The sequence below is a fragment of the Gossypium hirsutum genome, chromosome A11 (genome assembly GCF_007990345.1).
Source record: "Gossypium hirsutum isolate 1008001.06 chromosome A11, Gossypium_hirsutum_v2.1, whole genome shotgun sequence".
Taxonomy (NCBI): domain Eukaryota; kingdom Viridiplantae; phylum Streptophyta; class Magnoliopsida; order Malvales; family Malvaceae; genus Gossypium; species Gossypium hirsutum.
In genome coordinates, this window is record NC_053434.1 from 24580073 (window position 1) to 24600875 (window position 20803).

General features: G+C 34.9%; 1 non-coding gene across 1 annotated transcript; it reads left to right on the forward strand.

The window, feature by feature from the left end:
• Positions 1–15062: 15062 nt before the first annotated feature.
• Positions 15063–15168, forward strand: LOC121210721 (small nucleolar RNA R71). Its single transcript, XR_005905834.1, has one exon. It is a non-coding gene; the product is annotated as a small nucleolar RNA R71 (small nucleolar RNA).
• The last annotated feature ends 5635 nt before the right edge of the window (positions 15169–20803 follow it).

A 20803-nucleotide genomic window follows, 5' to 3' on the forward strand; every position in this document is an offset into this window, starting at 1 on the left:
AACCCAGCCATAAATATTTTTATAAATATTTATGGAGTGTTAGTAAGTTAGTATTAAAGTTTCGGTAGTTAATTGGGTAAAAAGGACTAAATTGAATTAAGAGTAAAATTGTGAAATGTGACTAAATAGCTCCAATAATAATTAAAGAATGACTAAATAGGCAATTAAACACCTATTATTGGGTTGGACAGCATGTGTGTGCAGGAAATATTGAAATTAGGTGTGAACAAGGGGTAAAATGGGAAAAGAAGTAAAAATTAAATAGTTAAAAATGGAATGTAATTGGAAATCTAGAGATTTCTTCAATTTTCTTCATCCTCTTCGGCTAAAAACAGCCATTGAAGAAACCTTAGAGCTGGTTTTTCATATTTTTACAGCAAATCAAGAAATTGAAGTGAATCGTGGAAAGGAGAAAATAGTCGAATAATTTTCTCGAACTTCTACAACTATTACGAATTAGCCCAGGTAAGTTCATGTGGCTAAATTTTAGTGATCATTGTTATTCTTATGAATTTTATAATGAGTTATACTATATGATTATGATAAAACCATGAATAATGTAAAAATATGAAATTGCAAAAATGATCAAATTGAATGAAACATCGGATTGAGTACTTCTGTCCAGTGACAAACGATGAATTGACGGAAAAAGACCATGGTTGGACCATGGCAACAAGTGATAAGCGATATCCATATAAGACCACAGCTGGGCTATGGCATCGAAGAAAAGTGATAAGAACTTCCGTGTAATACCATATCCGAGATATGGCATCGGTATGATATATGACTCGTGTAAGACCATGGCTGGGCCATAGCTTCGGAAGGTAAAACTTGATCATGTGCAAGTCCATAGTTTTACTATAGTAAAGTGAAAACGAAGTACTCAATTCCGTATAGTTTCTTAGTTTGAAAAGAGATGGTAAGCGATAAATGGGCCTAAAAGAATGAAGTTTAAGTGTGAATAATATTAAGTGAAATTGACTTGGTTTGTGAATGACGGGAGAAATTAGTGAATTGTATAATATACAAAAGCTTTACCATATTTGGTAAGCTTACGTTCTAAGCCTATGAACTTACTAAGCTTTCACAAGCTTACTTGAATGTGATTGTCATGTTTTGTAGATTAACATGGAGACGGAGGATCGGATCATCACCAAGAATCACATTATCCAGAACTTCTCTGATAGTTTTTGAGTCAATATCTTTTGATTTATATAGCATGTATAAGTATTTGGTTGGATAAAGTTATAGATGGTTAAAGTATGTAAAAGGGATGGCATATGTGTATTAAACTTAGTTTAATGGTTAAGTAGTAGTGTGCTAATATAAAATGCATATTATGCAATAAATAGGTTGGTTGGTTGGTTGTAATTTATAGATAATTGTGTTTAAGTGCAGGTAAATGGATGAAAGGGTGAGAAAAGTAGCCTAAGACGGCCTATTTTCGTCCACATGGTTAGACACATGGGCGTGTGTCTAGGCCGTGTGTGACACACGGTAAGCCCACGGGTGTGTGATATGACCGTATGTCCCCTACATCCTTAAATATGAAGTTAGGATAGTACACGGGCTAAAAACACGGCCGTGTGTCTTGGTCATGTGAAGGACACGGGTTTCGAGCATGGTCGTGTGTTAAAATCGTGTGAACATTGCTTAAAAGTGGTGAAAAATCAATTTACCACACGGCCTAGCCACTTGGGCATGTGACCAGGCCATGTGCCCCTTTGATGCTTAAGAAATTGCAAGTCAGAATTGCCCATGGGCTGGCCACACGGCCATAGGAGCCACACGGTCATGTGCCCCTAACTTCAAGAAAATTTTTTAAAAGTTTTCCAAAGTTACCGATTTAGCTCAAATCACTTCTAAAGCATGTATTGGGCCTCGTAGGCCCATATTAGGGACTTTATGGTGAATTTTGAAAAGTTTTAACTGGAATGCAAATTTATGACTCAGTTTTGTACAAATGCTAATGTATAAGTTTGGTAATGCCTCGTAACCCTATTCCGGTGACGGATACGTGTTAGGGGTGTTACAGATAGTACATCGAATTGGACCCAAGTAGAATATAATATAAATATGTAAATGGATTTATTCACTTGTGATATTCATAGTGTGACATACTTTAATCCTGGGTGGATGATGAACTATGTATGCGTGACTTGTATACTTTGATATAAGTAAAAGCTTGAGTTCAAATAGATAAGGAAATGAAAGCGGTGGGTTAGGTATATGACTTCTGCAGTATGTAACATCATTCACAATAGTGGAGTTTATAACTCATGACATGGGTAAATGATATCTTCTAATTGACATTACATGATAGATGAAAAGTAAATGTGGCCACTAGTCGTTTATCTTTGTGATGAATGAATTAATTACTATTTGATAGTAATTGACTTTTCATGAAGGAATATGTAATGGAGACCATGAGATAAGAGAGAATAGATTTATTTCAAAGAGATTAAAGATATCTTATGAAGATAACACACTTATGACAAGGTCATTGGACAAGCACTGATCGATTTGCTTTTGTAATGGATGTCATTAGGGAGGGATCAATCACTATACTATAGTGGAATGACTTTATGACTAAATGAATTTATAATTAATAGGTGAAAAGATGAAACTTAATTATAAATCATTTGAATCCTAATCGCATATGTTCAATCAATCCTTCCGCTAGCTTGTTGAAACCAAAATGAATTTCATGTTGAATCAAATGAACATAAATGGATAGAAATGATAAATTTAAAAATATGGGTAACACTTGAAAATGAATGTGGTTTTCTCACTAAATATGGAGATGACCTGAGAGTTAATTTCTAGTTTTTCTAATTATTAATTAATTAATTAAAGTTTAAAAATAGAATTAAATTAATCGGTCATTGTGAATCCGTTGAATGTAGAAAAAATAAATATATTTTTCATAGATTATTTTAAGATAAAGTTGTAATGATTTTAATGGAATCAAAATTGGGTTGAGAAAATTATTTAATTAGAAAATTTTAATATTTATTTTGTGAAATAGAAAAATGTGTATTGAGTTGGATTAAATTATAAAGTATTGGGTTAAAAGTCTAAGAAGCACTTATAATTGGCCCCGATATAGGAAAGGCATAAAACCTCTCATACTGAATAGAAGGGGATGACAAACCCTAGTATTTTAGCTAGGGTTGTCGCCACTCTCTCTCCTTGTTCAACTAGGGATTGTTTTTCTATTAAATAAACATTAAATGCATTTTATTAATTCAACTAGGGTTTCACTTACTTTCCCTATAAATAGATGCATCGATAAGGCTAAACATATAAGTTATATACAAATTTGAGATATTGTTATTTTGCCCGGAAATAGTGAGAATTTATTTCTAAGTATAAATTATATTTTCCAGGAATAACAATTCTATCGATTTCCATAAAAGAGAGATCTATTTTCCTACTAAAATTAAAGAAAATATTTATGATTTGCGTCTGATTGGAAAGTGTTCGAGCCCACACTTGAAGCAGTTCATGATACGAGAATAGTTGAGGAGGCCATTCAGTTGAAAGTTGGGAACGACAAGGATTCGTATAGCCCAAAACACGTGTGATTTCAAGAAAAAATTTTATTACTATAAATATCAAAAATCGACTAGATTTTTAAAATTTTATTTTTCTGTTGTGCAAGATAATCGTTTTCAAACTAAATTTTTTGAACATAGGGAAGTCTGTTGGAGGTTGGGTGATGGACGTCAAATTTGTGTTTTTAAAGACTTATGGATTCCTAATGATAAGTGTGGGATTTACTAATGGAGGATGGTAAAGGATGGAATGTTCCACTTGTCGATGGCTTTGTTAAAACCTTATGATGCATCTGTTGGATCCGATGCCCTAAGTGTAGTATTTTCATCTAAGTACACTTGTAATTTTTTGAACAGATTGGTTAATAAAACTATTCATGAATTACATTAATAATTTTTATTTTGTCCTCACATGATTTTTGCACGCAAAGTAAAATGGAAGCAAATGTTGCTCACTAGTTGTTTATTGTTTAACTAATATTTAGCAATATTACGTGGTCGGGTCGTAATACTGAAAGACAGCTTGTATTAGTAAACGAACCTAAACATGTCCTTAATCTAATCGAAAATGAGCAAACCGATTGTAAGAATAATATGTCGTCTATCAAGTCCAATTGGGGAGATGCTTTGTCTTGGGCATCGAAGCGTATGACTTTCAAAAGATAGAGACATAAATATGACTGACTGGACTGACAGTACATCAGACTAGACCCAAGTAGAATAGATCTTGAATCTGTTTATTAACCTATTCACTTGTGACATTCATAGTGTGGCATACCTAAATCCTGAGTGGATGGTAGACTATGTATACACTTTGATGTAAGTAAAAGCCTAAGTTCAAATATATAAGGAACTGAAAGCTGGTGCGTCAAGTGTAAAACTTCTATAGTATGTAGTGTTATTCACAATAGTGGAATTCATAGCCCGAGACATGGGTAAATGATATCCTCTCATAGGCATTACATGGTTGATGAAAAGTAAATGCGACTACGGGTTTTTCATCTTTTTTATTGATGACTTGATCCCTATTTGATACCACGAGATAAAATAGGACCATACTGGAAGAAGCAATAATATCCTAAAGAGATCAAGGATATACTATGAAGGTAACACACTTATGACAAGGTCATTGGACGAGTACAAAATAATTGATTTCATAATGGTATGTTGTTAGGGAGAGCTCAGTCATGATACTATAGTAGAATGACTTTGTGACTAAATAAGTTTATAATTAATAAGAGAAAATTGGAACTTAATTATAAATCATTTGAGCCCTAATTACATATGTCCAATCGGTCCTTCCGCTAGCTCGTTGAAACCAAAAATGAATTACATGTTTGAATCAAAATGAACAGAATAAATAAAAACAGAAAAATGGAAAACATTTAGAAATGATTATGGTTTTCACATAAATGGAGAAATGAAACCATTTGGAAATGAATGTAAGTTTCTCAAAAAAGAAATGAGAAATTATCCATTTGCAAATATATTTGGATTACACAAAAATGATCAAAAGAATGAATTTATGTTTTTTAGCAATTTTAAAGCCCAAAAATAAAAATAAACCATTTGGTAATAGTGAACAAGTTGAGTTGTGAAATATTGATTTTTTTTTGAAAATTTTACCAAGGGTAAAATCGTCATACTTTTACTAAGGGTAAAATTGAGATGAGAAAATTATTTAATTAGAAAATTAATATTTATTTTAGAAAATAGAAAAATATGTATAGGGTTGGATTAAATTATAAAGTGTTAAGTTAAAAGTACAGGAAACACTTATAATTGGGCCCAATATAATGAGAGGCCCGAATCTCCATCATAATACATATGAGAGGAAGCACACCCTATTAGCCCTTCTCTCTCTCCTAGTTGGACTAGGAAGTTATCTTTCTATTTGAAACAAACTCTACAATTCAACAAGGGTTCTACCTTTTCTCCCTATAAATAAATAGCAGCGATAGAGCTATTTACATAACTTGTAGAGATTGTTACTTTATCAAAAAAATAGAAAGAATTTATTCTCAACTGTTAAATATATTTTTTCAGAATAAAATTCTACCATTTTTTATTAAAGAAGATAGAATTTTCGTTTTTACCCCAAAAAGAAAAGAATTTTTTTTCTAATTCTGTGTTTTGATTCAATTGATTCAAGCCTACACTTGAAGCAGCTCATGGTGTGAGAATAGTGAAGAAGATCGTTTAGTTGAAAGCCAAAAAATATTAATGATTTTTTTATCTGAAAACATAGGTACGATTTCAGTGTAAGGTTTATTGCTATAAATATCACAAACCGGGTCGATTTTCAAATTTTTAATTTTCTGTTGTGTAAGAAACCTGTTTTCAAACTGGATTTTTTTTCAACAACATCTAAGGTTCTCATTTTAGTAAACTTGTACAATCAGCTTGTACAATCAACATTATAAGCAAACTTGGCATTTTAGTAAGAATAGGTTGTTTGATGTCAAATTTTGTTATACCCTTGCTTTAGTATTTTAACGATCTCGCAGCATAATATGGGCTTTTCTTAGCTTAAACTTTGGACCTTTAAGTTGCCACCGTAGGTTTGGAATTTCTGTAGTAGTGTATTTGTAATTTTGTTCCTTGCAAAGGTCGTTTGAAAGACAAAAGGTGTATTGCTAATGATAGTTGTATAAGGTGTGGAGGAAGTGAAGCTCTTAAACATTACTGCGTTGGTATCAAACTAATGAATGATACTAATTGTATAATTGTATTGCTGATGTTAGTTGTATAATGTTCGTTCGACAACTGGATGGTTGAAATGTAATTATTCATAATGAAGTAGGTAAGTTTGTACAAGCTTTTTCGGGTCATTTTTTTATTGTTTATAATCCTCGTTTGGCTGAGATTTTCCTTATAAGGGAAGTCTTCTCTTGGCTAAAAGCTTAAAATTTTGATAGGATAATTATTGAATCAAATTTCCTTGATGTTGTTAATGCATTAACCTGTTCTACTGTTAATAATTCTGAGTTTTGTTGTAACGACCCTGTTCTTAGTGGTGTTAGAAAATGCAGTTTTAGGACCTCATTTTCGTAAATATTAAATAGAGATATTTACAGAGTTAGTATATAGATAAATTGAAATTAGATTAAGTAATTTAGTTGAAATTGTGATTAATTAAGTCCTAGAGACTAAATTGTAAAAGTCCAATTGCTATAGATTTTTAATTAGGAAATGGCTTAGGGACTTAGATAGCAATTATCTAAAGGGCCAAAATTATAATTAAACCTAATAAACTAAGATTAATTAAATAAAATACTTAGTATAAATAGCTTAGTGGATAGAAAGATGAACATTAATTCATCTTTTTCCACCGTTGAAACAAAAGAAAAAGAAAAGAAGAAAGCCTTAAGTTTCTTCAAGCTTTCAACCACAAATTGGTAAGTGCAATGATGTCATTTTCTTATAATTTTTATAGATTTCAGGTTATGAGAGCTTGATTTTGCTGGCCCATGTACTAATTTGTAAAACTGTTAAAGTTTTTGAAAGTTGTCATTGTTGAGAATTGAATGAAATTGGTGTGAAATTGTTAGAAATTAAGCTTAGTATATAAAAGGACTAAATTGTAAAGCTTGATTGTTAGTTTAGTAAATTAGGGACCAATTAAAAAATGTAAAATTGTCATGGATTGTTAGTAAAGATAGAAAATAGAAGGTCCCTAATGAGTTATGGTGAAATCAGATTCTAACCTGAGGACTTAAATTGAAAGTTATGCTTGTCCTGGTTTTAGTGACTAAATTGAATAAATTGTAAAATATTTATAATTTTTTATTTGATTCTGATTTGGCTAGAAATTGATTGTATGATATGTTTTATGATTATTTGTAACTAACGCCAACACAAATAGCCAAGAGGGAAAGGAAAAGCAAAAATCATCGACGAGTGACTCGTGAAACCTTAATTTGTACTTTTATGATTCATGATAGAAATATTTAATTTTATATGCATGTTTATTGATTGTTGAATCATTAAGGTGAGTCTATTATGATAATATGAAATTTTTTGATTGAATTTGGTATGGAACATCATGATAGATGACTAAAATAAATAAAATGGGAAATGATATGAATTACTTAAATTATGATATGTGATATGAAAATTTGATCGCGTGATTTCGTGATAGGTTTTAAATATTTATAATTACTCGTTCTTAAACTAGCTATTATCGTGATGTAGGCAAGTGTACCTATCGAGCAGTAGTATAGTTTTAGCAAGACTGGATTGTCGAACCCAAAGGAACTAAAAGTACTAGTAATGACTGTCTTTTTATTATCTAGCCTAAGAATAAAGAGGTTTTTTTTTAACTAACTAATTATCTAAACTAAGAACGCACAGAGAAAAGAATTGGGGAATTGGTTTTAGGAAAAATCGATTGACTTAAGACAATACCAAAGGAAAAATCCACCTAGACTTTACTTGTTATTCTAGCTCTGAATCAGACGATTTATTCATTCAACTTGTTCCGTAGAGATCTTTAAGTTATGTTATTATCCCTATTCAAGACTAATAATGTCTAATCCCTAGATTGAATAACTGAGACTTTTCTCTAATTAACACTCTAGGGTTGCATTAACTCGATTTATAGATCCCCTTATTAGGTTTCACCCTAATTCGTCAAAATCTTGTCACCCTATGTCTAGGCGCGCAATCAACTCCGCTTAATTATGACAAATGTACTCTTAGATAGGGTCTATTCCTTCTCTGAATAAGAGCATGTCTTGAATCAGTATCCTGGATATCAAAGCAAGAATTAAGAACACATAATTAAGAACAAGTTAAATATTTATCATACGATTCAGAAAATAATAACAAGATTCATCTTAGGTTTCATCCTCCTTAGGGATTTAGGGGTTTTAGTTCATAACTAAATAAGAAAACATCTCAGAAGAATAAAGAATACAGAACATAAAGAAAAACCAAAACTCCTGAAGGGAAATTGAGGAGAGATCTTCAGTCTTGATAATGAATCTGGCTTCTGAGATGGATCAATCGGCTTCTTTGGAGTAATTCCATACTCCCCCTTCTCCATCTCCCTTTTCTTCCTCCTCTAGAGTGTATTATTAGGCTTTGGAATGCCTAGAAGCCCTCAAAATTAGCCTTTTCTGGATTGGACTCAACTTGGGCTCGGCAGGGGCACGCCCGTGTAACACGCCCGTGTTCGATTACTTCAGGCCATGTTCGAGCCTGCCAAATTGACACGGCCGTGTGGTCTACCGTGTGAGGAGGTCCAGGCCGTGTTGTTTTCGTAACTTGGCCCATTTTCTCCATTTTTGGCCCGTTTCTCACTCCTTTCGCTCTCCTATGCTCTCCTAAGTATAAAACATGAAATTAAAGCATTAGGAGCATCAAATTCACCAATTCTAATGGGAAATCATCCATAACATGCATTAAACATGAGGTAAAAATATGTATAATTTATGGTTTATCAAATACCCCCACACTTAAGCATTTGCTTGTCCTCAAGCAAAATTCTCAACTCAAAATCAAAATAAATTCTTCTCAACTTATAATTTCTATCGATAATATCTCAAAATAATCCATAGGTAATCATACATTGATAATTCAACTAAAAGAACATAAAAGTTTCAAACATTCCCAGATGAGTATTTAATCATGCAAACATAGGTGTCTCTCCGCATCTAAGTAATTACCTTTGATTCAGAATATCACAGAGTTTTACATCCTCACTATAGATTCACTCAAATCATTCGAGGTGTTTGAGGACAATAAATGAAGCACTCAATAGTCAATAATGAAAAGTCATTACCATAAGCTTGCATGAAAATCAAATCTCCACCACTATAATTTAAGATGATACATCAATCAAAAGGTCTTTAGAGGGTTGTAGTGAGGCTTGGTTAGGGGGTGTGGTCATAAGCTGAAAGAAAGGGTTAGAATCGAGATTGAATTGAAAAATTGCCTAACTAGAAAAAGAGTTAATCTTCACTTGCGTACAACAGTTTCTTCCCAGAATATGAAATTACAGATATGTATACATATTTTTTTTAAACAAGTTAAATAATATAGACTAACTATTAAGAACAAAACATAGCTAAACAATCCATTCAACTCAAATCTCAACAAAAATAGGGATTAATTTAAGGGATTTCAACAATAATGGGTTAAAGGTTAATATTAAGGGTAATACAAGAAATGGCTTGTTAGGCTTAATGGGGTTTACTAGGGGTTAATCGTGAACGTAGGCTCTTCATGTCATGAGTGGATTAATCCTAAGTGCCTTAATCATTTTGACATATCAAATCAAACGGTGTGGTCTCGACATGCATAATCAAGCAAGTTCTAGAATAACAGTTCAATACTGACGCACTCAAAGCAATAATAAAACTAAGCATGAAAGAATTAATAGAGGCTCAAAAGGCTCAAAAATCTCACAAAAATTATGGCTTTTTTGATGTTTAGATTCGTGAATTCCAATTCAAAGTAATACCTAGACTTGGGGAAACAACCTATAATTTTAAATTCTTAAAAATCAACTCATCATGCTTGATTCTCTAATGTCTTAAAGTTTAAACAATCAATGCATAAATCCCTATGTTTTAATTCAAGATATATCAATCAAAATCATAAATCAATTAAAATTTATCCTAAATATGATATGAAAGCTTTTCAAGAGAACAAGGTAATCACTCAGGGATTTTTCTGATAAGGAAATAAATACCCCCCACACTTAAGATGTACATTGCCCTCAATGTACAAAGATAGATATTAGAGTATATAAAATTAAGATAGGGAGAGAAGTGAAACTTCCTGTATGAATTCCTTGAACTGGAGTTCTTGAGAGGAATCGGTTCGAGAGAGGAGAAGGATACTCCGGCAGTCGTAGAGGTTCATTAGGCCATAAGTCCTGCGCCAAAAGGATATTATCTCTGGTGGTAACTATGATCATGGGCGAGCAGGACATGGCAGTCATGGAGAACCTTTCCTGGTGGAGTTTTAGTTCCTATGTGACGATGAGCTTAAGGGCTCTATATAACTGTGATAAAATTAGAAACTTTTTAAGGGATATTAGGAAGGAGAATTACTCATAAAGAAAAACCGAAATTGATAATTAAAAATAAAATTCTAAAATCTGCTAAAAAATAAAAATAAAAGTAGTTTTAATAAAAATTAAAAACATAAAAAAATGTTTTTAAATATCTTCATCGCTGGATGATTCGCGAGGAGGGACTGGGGATGAGATGTGGAGGTGCTGACACATCTGCTGTAGAGTAGCATCAATGTTGTCAAATCATTGAAAACACAACTGCTCGAATCGGGTAAGGCGCTTAGAGATGTCAACATATGAAGCTATCGCATAAACTGGAAGAGAGGGTGGTGGTGGTCAGTGAATCGGTGGGTCCTCGTGCTGTGGGGGGACATCATCAAGAATGTCCTCGTAGGCCTCCTCCTCAGTAGATTGGGTGAGACGATAATAGGGAGGGTAGGTTCCTCGGCGTCTCTCGATCATCCTCATGCTAAGCATGCTTGATATGCCTTGTGGAGACATCTGGCAGATGAGGGTGAGGGATGATTCTTGGGCCGTGGTGTTGAGGAGCCCAAAGTGTCATGCCAGTCGAGTCACGTAGGGCCAATAGAGATAACCCCCTTCCGATACCGCTCCATATGGTTCTGAATCGCAAGGGCGATGAAATAGGCAAGGTCGATGACGTGCCCTTGCGACATGCACCATAAGAAGTAGACGTCGTGGGTGTTGACGACGCCAGTGCTCTCTCGCCTCCCTGTAAGCATGTGAGCTAAAATAACGTGTAAGTGCCTTAGGGATGGTGGGAGAACTGATGCCTTGGAGCGGCTAGGATTGCAGGAGGTCGTGCTAGGGGCCAAAGTGTGCCAGCACTTCGAGGGAGAGAAATGTATATGGCGACTAAGAGCATGTAGTTTATTCTCCTCCTTGAACTCCTCCGTATATAAGCCTAGTACCATACCAAACTCTGGGACACTTAGCTGGTGGACTAACCCACCTAGGCAAAACTGCACCGTGCTGAGATCATCGTAGTTTGTCATTACGGTCTGGAGATGGAACGTTGAGCATATTTCCATCGTGAGCTCGAGGTATGTTAGTTCGATGATCCCAAAGAACAGCTCCCAAGGGTCGGTGGTTAAGAGGGCCCAAATCGCAGCAGCCATCTGAACTTGTTCTACGGCAGCCCAGTCGATGCAGCAGCCCACAATTAAAGGTCGAGCCTAAAGTATCTGGAAAAGTTCTTCCTGGGGCCCTCGGGTAAACTGTAGAAGAGGGTGACAAATTTTCACGGTTGGACCTGTAGAAGAGGACGCTCCCTTCCTCTTCTTTAAAGCAGGTACGGCGGTTTTCTTTCCTCTTAAAGACGACATTGTGTACCTGCAAGTGGAAACATCAATTCGTCTTTTGATGAGTAGACAATTTATAATATATAAAAGGAATGCGACTAAATTCAAAAAGGAAAATCCATAACTATATTCAGCCACAATTACTAAATTCAATTAAAACAATAAGTTCAATGACCCATTTCTTTGTGGCATGAGCATGGTAATATAAGTAAAAATGGCAAAGAATGGAATGCAAAATACTATATGAATGAAAAGAGATGTCAACAAAATATGCATGATTATTTCAACTATCCTAGCCATGAATATTCACTTCTAACTAATTGAATGAAGTGTAGGAATCATGTAATGAGTAAGATTTTAAACATAAGAAAGATGATAACTTGTTTGATAAATGAAATTTATGTGATTATCAATATGGAAATAACATGAAAAATATAGATTAATATGATAAATAGCATTATAAGTCAATGAAATAAAAGAAAAAGGAGTTAACAAACGCTAAGGGGAGAGATTTGGCGTCGAGAATGGAGTTGTAGGCGGCGCACGGGAGTGGCAGAGAGGTCATGTGGAGTTGCAGCAGCTAGGGTTAGGGTTTTTGAATAGGGAGGAAAGTGAATAGTGCAGGGTATTTATAGATTTTGGGCCACACGGCCAGGGCACACGCCCGTGTTCCCCAATTTCAGCCTGTGTGATTCGCGAATTTCAAATTTGGGGGCATCTGAAATGTAGTACACGCCCATGTTCCTTGGGCGTGTGGGTTCACACGACTGTGTCTAGCTTCGTTCGCTTCTCCCACGCCCGTGTGTGCAAGCCCCATTCCCGTGTTAAACGGGTGTTCCACACAGGCGTGTCGAACGCCCGTGTTGTTTTAACAGGTTCACCCACGGTTCTTCCACACGGGCGTATCGCATGCCTATGTTGTTTTGGCAGGCTCGACCACAGCCATATCGCACGGCCGTGGCGTTTTATCGTAGCCATGTTGGGGAAATCCTTGCCCTGTTTTCACATGGCCTAAAGCATGCCCGTGTGCTTGGCCATGTCTTTTTGGAAGCACCTGTATTCAAGATTTCTATTAGTAAGTAAGGAATTAAATACCAAAATATAAAGAAATTAATATTGTTAGTACTCGGGTTTCCTCCCGAGAAGCGCTTATTTATAGTCTAAGCTCGACTTACCTCTCCAGTGAATGGTCATGGTGGTTTGAGGAGTTTATACTCCTCATTCCTACTATCAATCTCATCAAAATAAGGTTTTAATCGGGTGTTGTTTACCTTAAAAGTGTCGAACTTGGGATGACTCACCTCCACCGTACCGAATGGAAAAATACTGAGTACCGTAAGAGGGATTTCCTCATTCGGTATGGTAGTGACAATGTAGGGATCTGCAGCATCTAATAAGACCTTATCACCAACCTTAAGTTGATTTAGAGAGGTATCGGGCTCGTCTTAGCGTAGTTTCGATTTGTCGGGTGTTCTTGGTTTGTGCATCCGCCATTCATTGAGTTCCTCAGTTTGTAATCTTTGATCTTCATGAATAGGTCCTCTACTGGTGCTTGAGAATGACTCGTGTGCTTCCTTCAGATCATTTTCTACAAAATAGGTTGCACCATATTGTTAGTTTTAGTAGAATGGTTTAAATGATTACCTTCAATTCCTGATGTGTTGCCAGAATTGCGAGCTTAAAGGGTGATTGTTTCGTCTCCCACCCGGAGTGTGAGTTCACCTGTGCCAACATCAATGATGGTTTTAACAGTTGCTAAAAAGGGCCTTCCTAGAATTAAGGGAGTGTTGCTATCCTCTTCTATGTCTAGAACAATAAAGTCAACGAAAATATAAATTTATCGATTTTAACTAGCACATCTTCAATAATACCTCTAGGGAATCTTATAGTTTTATCTGCTAATTGAATGCTCATCCTAGTCTCTTTGGGTTTCTCGAGACCTAGTTGCTTAAACATATTGTAGGGCATGCTGTTGATACTAGCCCCTAGATTAGCTAATGCATGATTAACATCTAAACTACCAATTAAGAAAGGAATAGTAAAGCTCCCTGGGTCTTTCAGTTTGTTGGGTAGTTTATTTTGAAGAATGGCCGAGCAAACTGCGTTCAGCTCCGACGCCTTGTCCAACTTTCGCTTATTTGCTAAAAGCTCCTTTAAAAATTTCATTGCATTTGGCATCTGTGATAGAGCTTCAATAAACGGTAAGTTAATAAGTAATTTTTTTAAGAGTTTAATGAATTTACCAAATTGTTCATCTGAGCGGTCTTTCCTTGTCACGTTAAGGTATGGCACACGAGGTTTATATTCGACAGTCACTGGTTTGTTTGTATTTTGATCTACCTCACATTGACCTTTGCTTACCACAGTTTCTTGCCTCGGTTCTAGTTCAGGCTTGACCTTGACCTTCGTCATCTTGAATATTAATTGCGTTGAGTTGTTCCTTTGGGTTAGGTTCGGTATTACTTGGCAAACTACCTTGTGGGCGTTCGGAGATTAGTTTGGAAAGCTGGCCTATTTGAGTTTCAAGGTTTTGGATCGACGCTTGTTGATTTTTAAGTGTCATCGGTGTTCTGAAAACGGGTTTCTGACACTGATATAAACTTTGAGAGCATCTCTTCAAGGTTTGGCTTCTTTTCCTGTTGGTAGGGTGGTTGTTGGTAGCCCGGAGGATGTTGTGGTCTTTGATTTCCTTGACTGCCCCACGAGAAATTGGGGTGGTTTCTCCAACCTGCATTATAAGTGTTACTATATGGATTATTTTGAGGTTGAGGATTATTACCCATGTAGTTTAATTATTCGTTATCCATGCTGTGGCCATAAGGTTGGTATTCCGAATGGTTTGTTCCACCGCTACTTGCTTCACACTGCATTACTGGGTGAACCTGTGAAGAACTAAGAAAACCATCAATCTTTTTATTCAAGAGTCCTTCCTGATTTGACAGCATGGTGACCGAATTGACGTTATAAACACCGGCTATTTTCGTTGGCTTTGTCCTCATGACTTGCCACTGATAGTTATTCAGTGACATCTCTTCTATAAACTCATAGGCATCTTTCGGTGTTTTATTATTGATGGTTCTGCCCGTCGCTGCATCAACCATTTGCCAAGTCGAAGGATTCAAACCATTGTGAAATGTTTGTACTTGGAGCCAAAGTGGTAACCCATGGTGAGGGCACCTTCTCAGAAGGTCCTTGTATCTCTCTCATGCATCGTAAAGTGTTTTAAAATCCATCAGCACAAAAAAAGAGATATCATTATGTAATTTAGCCATTTTAGCTGGCGGAAAATATTTTAGTAAAAAATTTTTGGTCATTTGTTCCCAAGTAGTAATTGACCCTCGTGGTAACGAGTTCAACCACTATTTAGCTTTGTTCCTCAATGAAAAGGGAAACAACCGAAGACGTATGTCATAATCAGAAATGTCATTAATTTTAAATGTATCGCATAGTTCTAAGAAGTTGGCTAAATGAGCGTTAGGATCCTCATCCTGCAAACCATCAAACTGAACAAATTGTTGTATCATTTGAATAGTGTTAGGTTTTAATTCAAAAGTATTTGCAGCTACAGCAGGTCTAACTATGCTTGATTCAGTTCCTGTTAAAGAAGGTTTAGCATAATCATACATAGTGCGTGGAGCAGGATTTTAATTAACCGTAATTGCAGGAGATAGCTGATTGCCTTGGTTTTCATCCATCTCTTCGGTTAGGGGTTGAGTATCGTCTTCTTGCTCGTTCTCCGTGTATCTTAAGCTGCACCTTATTTCTCTTTGGTTCTACGAACTATACGATCAATTTCTTCGTCAAAAAGTAATGGTCCCGACAGGCTTCTTCTAGTCATAAACTATAAAAACCTGCCAAGAGAAAGAAATAGTAGGTTAATAAATAATAATAATAAAAAAATTAAATTAAATTGTAAGAAAAATAAATGGCTAAAGTAATAAAATTGAGCGTTCCTAATATCTTAGTTCCCCTGCAACGGCGCCAAAAACTTGATCGCGTGATTTCGTGATAATATTTATAATTACTCATTCTTGAACTAACTATTTTGCGATGTAGGCAAGTGTACCTATCGAACAGTAGTGTAGTTTTAGCAAGACCGGATTGTCGAACCCAAAGGAATTAAAAGTACTAGTAATGACTGTCTTTTTATTATCTAGCCTAAGAATAAAGAGGTTTTTGTTTTAACTAACTAATTATCTAAACTAAAAACGCACAGAGAAAAGAATTGGGGAATTGGTTTTGGGAAAAATCGATTGACTTAAGAAAATACCTAAGGAAAAATCCACCTAGACTTTACTTGTTATTCTGGCTTCGAATTGGACAATTTATTCATTCAACTTGTTCCATAGAGATCCCTAAGTTATGTTATTATTCCTATTCAAGACTAATAACGTCTAATCCCTAGATTGAATAACCAAGACTTTTCTCTAATTAACACTCTATGGCTGCATTAACTCGATCTATAGATCCCCTTATTAGGTTTCACCTTAATCTGAAAAAATATTGTCACCCTATGTCTATGCACGCAATCAACTCTGCTTAATTATGACAAATGTACTCTTAGACAGGGTCTATTCCTCCTCTGAATAAGAGCATGTCTTGAATCAATATCCTGGGATATCAAAACAAGAATTAAGAACACATAATTAAGAACAAGTTAAATATTTATCATACGATTCAGAAAATAATAACAAGATCCATCTTAGGTTTCATCCCTCTTAGGTATTTAGGGGTTTTAGTTCATAACTAAATAAGAAAACATCTCAGAAGAATAAAGAATACAAAACATAAAGAAAACCCAAAACTCCTGAAGGGAAATTGAAGAGAGATCTTTAGTCTTGATGATGAATCCGGCTTCTGAGATGGATCAATCAGCTTCCTTGGAGTAATTCCTTACTCCCCCTTCTCCGTCTCCCTTTTCTTCCTCTTCTAGGGTGTATTTATAGGCTTTGGAATGCCTAGAAACCCTCAAAATTAGCCTTTTTCGAATTAGACTCAACTTGGGCTCACCTGTGTAACACGCTCATGTTCGATTACTTCAAGCCGTGCTCGAGCCTACCAAATTGACACGGCCATGTGGTCTGCCCGTGTGAGGAGGTCCAGGCCATGTTGATTTCGTAACTTGACCCATTTTCTCCATTTTTGGCCCGTTTTTCGTTCCTTTTGCTCTCCTATGCTCTCCTAAGTATAAAACATGAAATTAAAGCATTAGGAGCATCGAATTCACCAATTCTAATAGGAAATCATCCATAACATGCATTAAACATGGGGTAAAAATATGTATAACTTATGATTTATCAAAATTATATCAAAAAATATATTATAATATGAAATATGTGTGTTTGTTAATGAAATGGGGTTGTGATTGTGAATTTGACCAAGAAACTATATATATACTACATTACAAAATATTTGATATGCGATAAAACAGTGCACAGAGTACGAAAATGCATATGTGACTGCATACACGGTATGAATATGCGAATACGATTATTACAGTATAGAATTGCTTATATATATAATTGATGCTTGTGTAAACTTAATAAAATGTTAGGATACGATTGGTATGCCAATAGGGTTTTATGTGCTCTTGTACAAGTTACGTGATTATACGGAGATCATTACAGATTATATCGGGATCCAACATTTATTGTGGATCATCGAGTATTATATGTCCCTACGGGTGCCTTGGTGTGGTGGAGGGATGTATATGCATATGAAAATGCATTTGATGCCTACGAGCTTCGCACTTCGGTGTTCTAGTGTGGTGTGGTTAAAACTCTTATGAGCTATATGGTGTAGCGTAGATACCCGTGTATCCAAATCAGTTTTATTAGGGTTGCATTGGGCATAACATTATATATGAAATTGGAAAACTTAAAAAGGTAATGAAATAGATTAATAATAGAATATAATACTGAAATGAATATAAATGAGTCGATAGACTCCAAAAAGAGGTTCAAAAGATTTGTTAGATGAAATTTGATATGGAATGAACTTTATATTGAATGTCATAATGAATGAATTATGAATGTTTAAATTGTAAAGTGGTATTGATGGCTAAAATGTAACATCCCGAATTAGGGCCTAGTCGGAACAGTGGTTTTGGAACCACAAATTCGACATAAGAAAATTTATTTTTGTTATATTTTTATGATCATGATTTCACGGAATGATTTCGTGAAAATTTCGGCGTTTGGGCACTCAATTTGGTCAAAAGGACTAAATTGTAAAAAGTGCAAAAGTTGAGTTCTACATGTTAGAGGTATCAAATTGTTATGAAATTTTAAATTAGAGGTCCTTAAATGGTAATTAGACCATTATATAACTTGTTGGACAAAAATGGCCTTGGATGGATAAAATTTCAAAGAAAGGCAAAAAGGGCATTTTGGTCATTTAAAGGTAAAATACATTAAAAGATAAATTTTAAAACCCAAATGTGTCCCTTTCTTCTTGATTCAGCCGAAATTACCTAGAGCAGCCATGGTTAGGGTTTGGCCAAGCTTCCAAGCTCATTTGTAAGTGATCTCGGGCCCCGTTTTTAAAGTTCTTTACATTTTTGAAATCCCGGTAACATGTTCTAGCTATTTCTACCATTATTTTGAGCTAGGGTTTATGTTTAAAAATTTAACCATGAGTAATATGCATGCATTTTGATGTCTAATGGTAGAAAATGAGTGTTGGGTGTTTAATAAACGACTTTTACTAAGCGGTTTTCGATGAAAACGTCCAAAAGGACCGTTTTGTAAAAGTTGTAAAATTGGTCATAAATGGGTGATTTAGTGGAAATTGGGGGCTGTCATAGTCATGAAAAATTATCAGCATGTCATAAAACATAAGAAAATAGGATGAAGTTTAATTTCCGGGCCTTGGGGAAAAAGTGCAAATATGTAAAAGTTTAGGGGTCAAAATGCAAATTTGTAAAAATATTATTTTTGGACCCCTATGAATAATGTGACTAATTATTAGGCTAAATGTGATATTATAGATCAAGGAAAACAAGATTCGAACTTAGAACGAGGTTGAACAAGGTTAAGCACAAACTCAAAATTAATAGTCGTACTCGAAACCGAGGTAAGTTCATATATCAATGATAATGAAATAATATTATTGTTCATACTTGAACTTAAATTGATGTGTTAATATTGTGTGATGGATATTTATTTAGTTTATATGAAGATTATATATTGTAACAAATGCCAAATTATAATTATATGTAATACCATGTTTATCTTATGGACTAATGTCTAAATAAACATGGAAATGTGTTGAATTGGATGTACATGGCATGAGCAGCTATGCATAATGAGATACTTGATGGAAAGAGAAAAATATCGGTTGAATAAAAAGGGAAATTCGATAGATAAACCATCGCTTACATTATTTGAGATCTTGCATGTGTTGCAGAAAAGGATTTAGCCCGGATGGGTAATCCGTTGATCTCAAATATAGAAAGGATCTAGCCCGGACGGGTGTTCCTTAAGTGATCGAGCCTCTTGAAGAATATGTGTGCATTAAGGATTTAGCCCGGACGGGTAATCCGATTAGGGTCTGAATTTAGCCTGGACTGGTAATCAGATCCGAGCTTATTGAGAGTGCTTGTTGTTTACAAGGGATTTAACCTGGACTGGTAATCCCGACACTGCTCCATGAGATTATATATCAGAGGATTTAGCGTGGACTGGTAATCCTGCCGTAAGATGTGAGGTTCGCGGGAGTGCGCATATGAAATGATCACTTGTATGAATTGACGGTGAATGGGATATCCATCGAGATTCCGAGAAATTCAACGAGATTAATATGAGAAATGAAATAAAAGGCTCTTGCCATGATACATAATGTATGTTATATGATAATATTATGATGCATGTGAGTTGTCATGTTTGGACGAGTGCGGTGCTAAATGATAGCACAGGTAAGTACTCGAGACCCATGAACACGTTTTTGACATGTGAAATGAAATGGACTTATGGCAATGGTGCAAATGAATGAATGATATTTATGAGAATAATTTCTATGAAAAATTTGTGATGGTTATTACCTTGTTGCACTAAGACAAATTTGGTACAGCAGCATTGGTCCAAATTTGAAAATCCACCAAAAATTGTGAAAATTTAATTAAAGGCTGAATAAAATATAAAATTAAAGCTTAATGAGTCTAGTTTCACATAAAGGAAACAGTGTAAGAAAAAGAATTCTGTATCATGAGATATTTGAATTCTTGTGAGACAGAGTCGGAGTGATTCCAGCCTCCCCTGTCTCAACTTTGCAAAATCACTAGAAATTTAAAAAAAACAATTATGAGTTAAAATTCATATGAATGAAATCATTAATAAGTCTAATTTTAGGAGAAAGAGACAGAAACACTATCCGAGTTTCGTACTATGAGATAAATAAATTTTAGTGAAGAAAGGTCGAGGCTGTCAAACAGCAAAATAGGGGAGAATTTGAATAATAAAATGTACTTACTGGCTAGACCAAAAATTCTGAAAATTTTATTATAAGAAAATATATGAGTCTAGTTTCTGGGAAAATTAACGGATAAAATTTGGAGTTCCATAGATCGAGTTATAAATAATTTATCGACTATGACTCAAGTAGACAGCTTGACCAGAATATGAATAAAAGCCTAATTATAGTTGTATTACCTAAGCAGACATGTTATTTTAATGCTTATTATTTTCATATGGACTTAATAAGTGTAAAGCTTACTCCCCCTTTTCATCTTTTTAGTTTTGACAAGTCAGCTCGGGGTTGGAGATCGTCGGAGGCAGCATCACACTATCGAGCTTTTATCCTTGGAGTATTGACATGTATATGTTAAACTTGTTCAAGTGAGTGGCATGTATAAGGGCTTAGTTTTTCTATGACCGATGTTGTTGTGATTAGCCAAATGTATT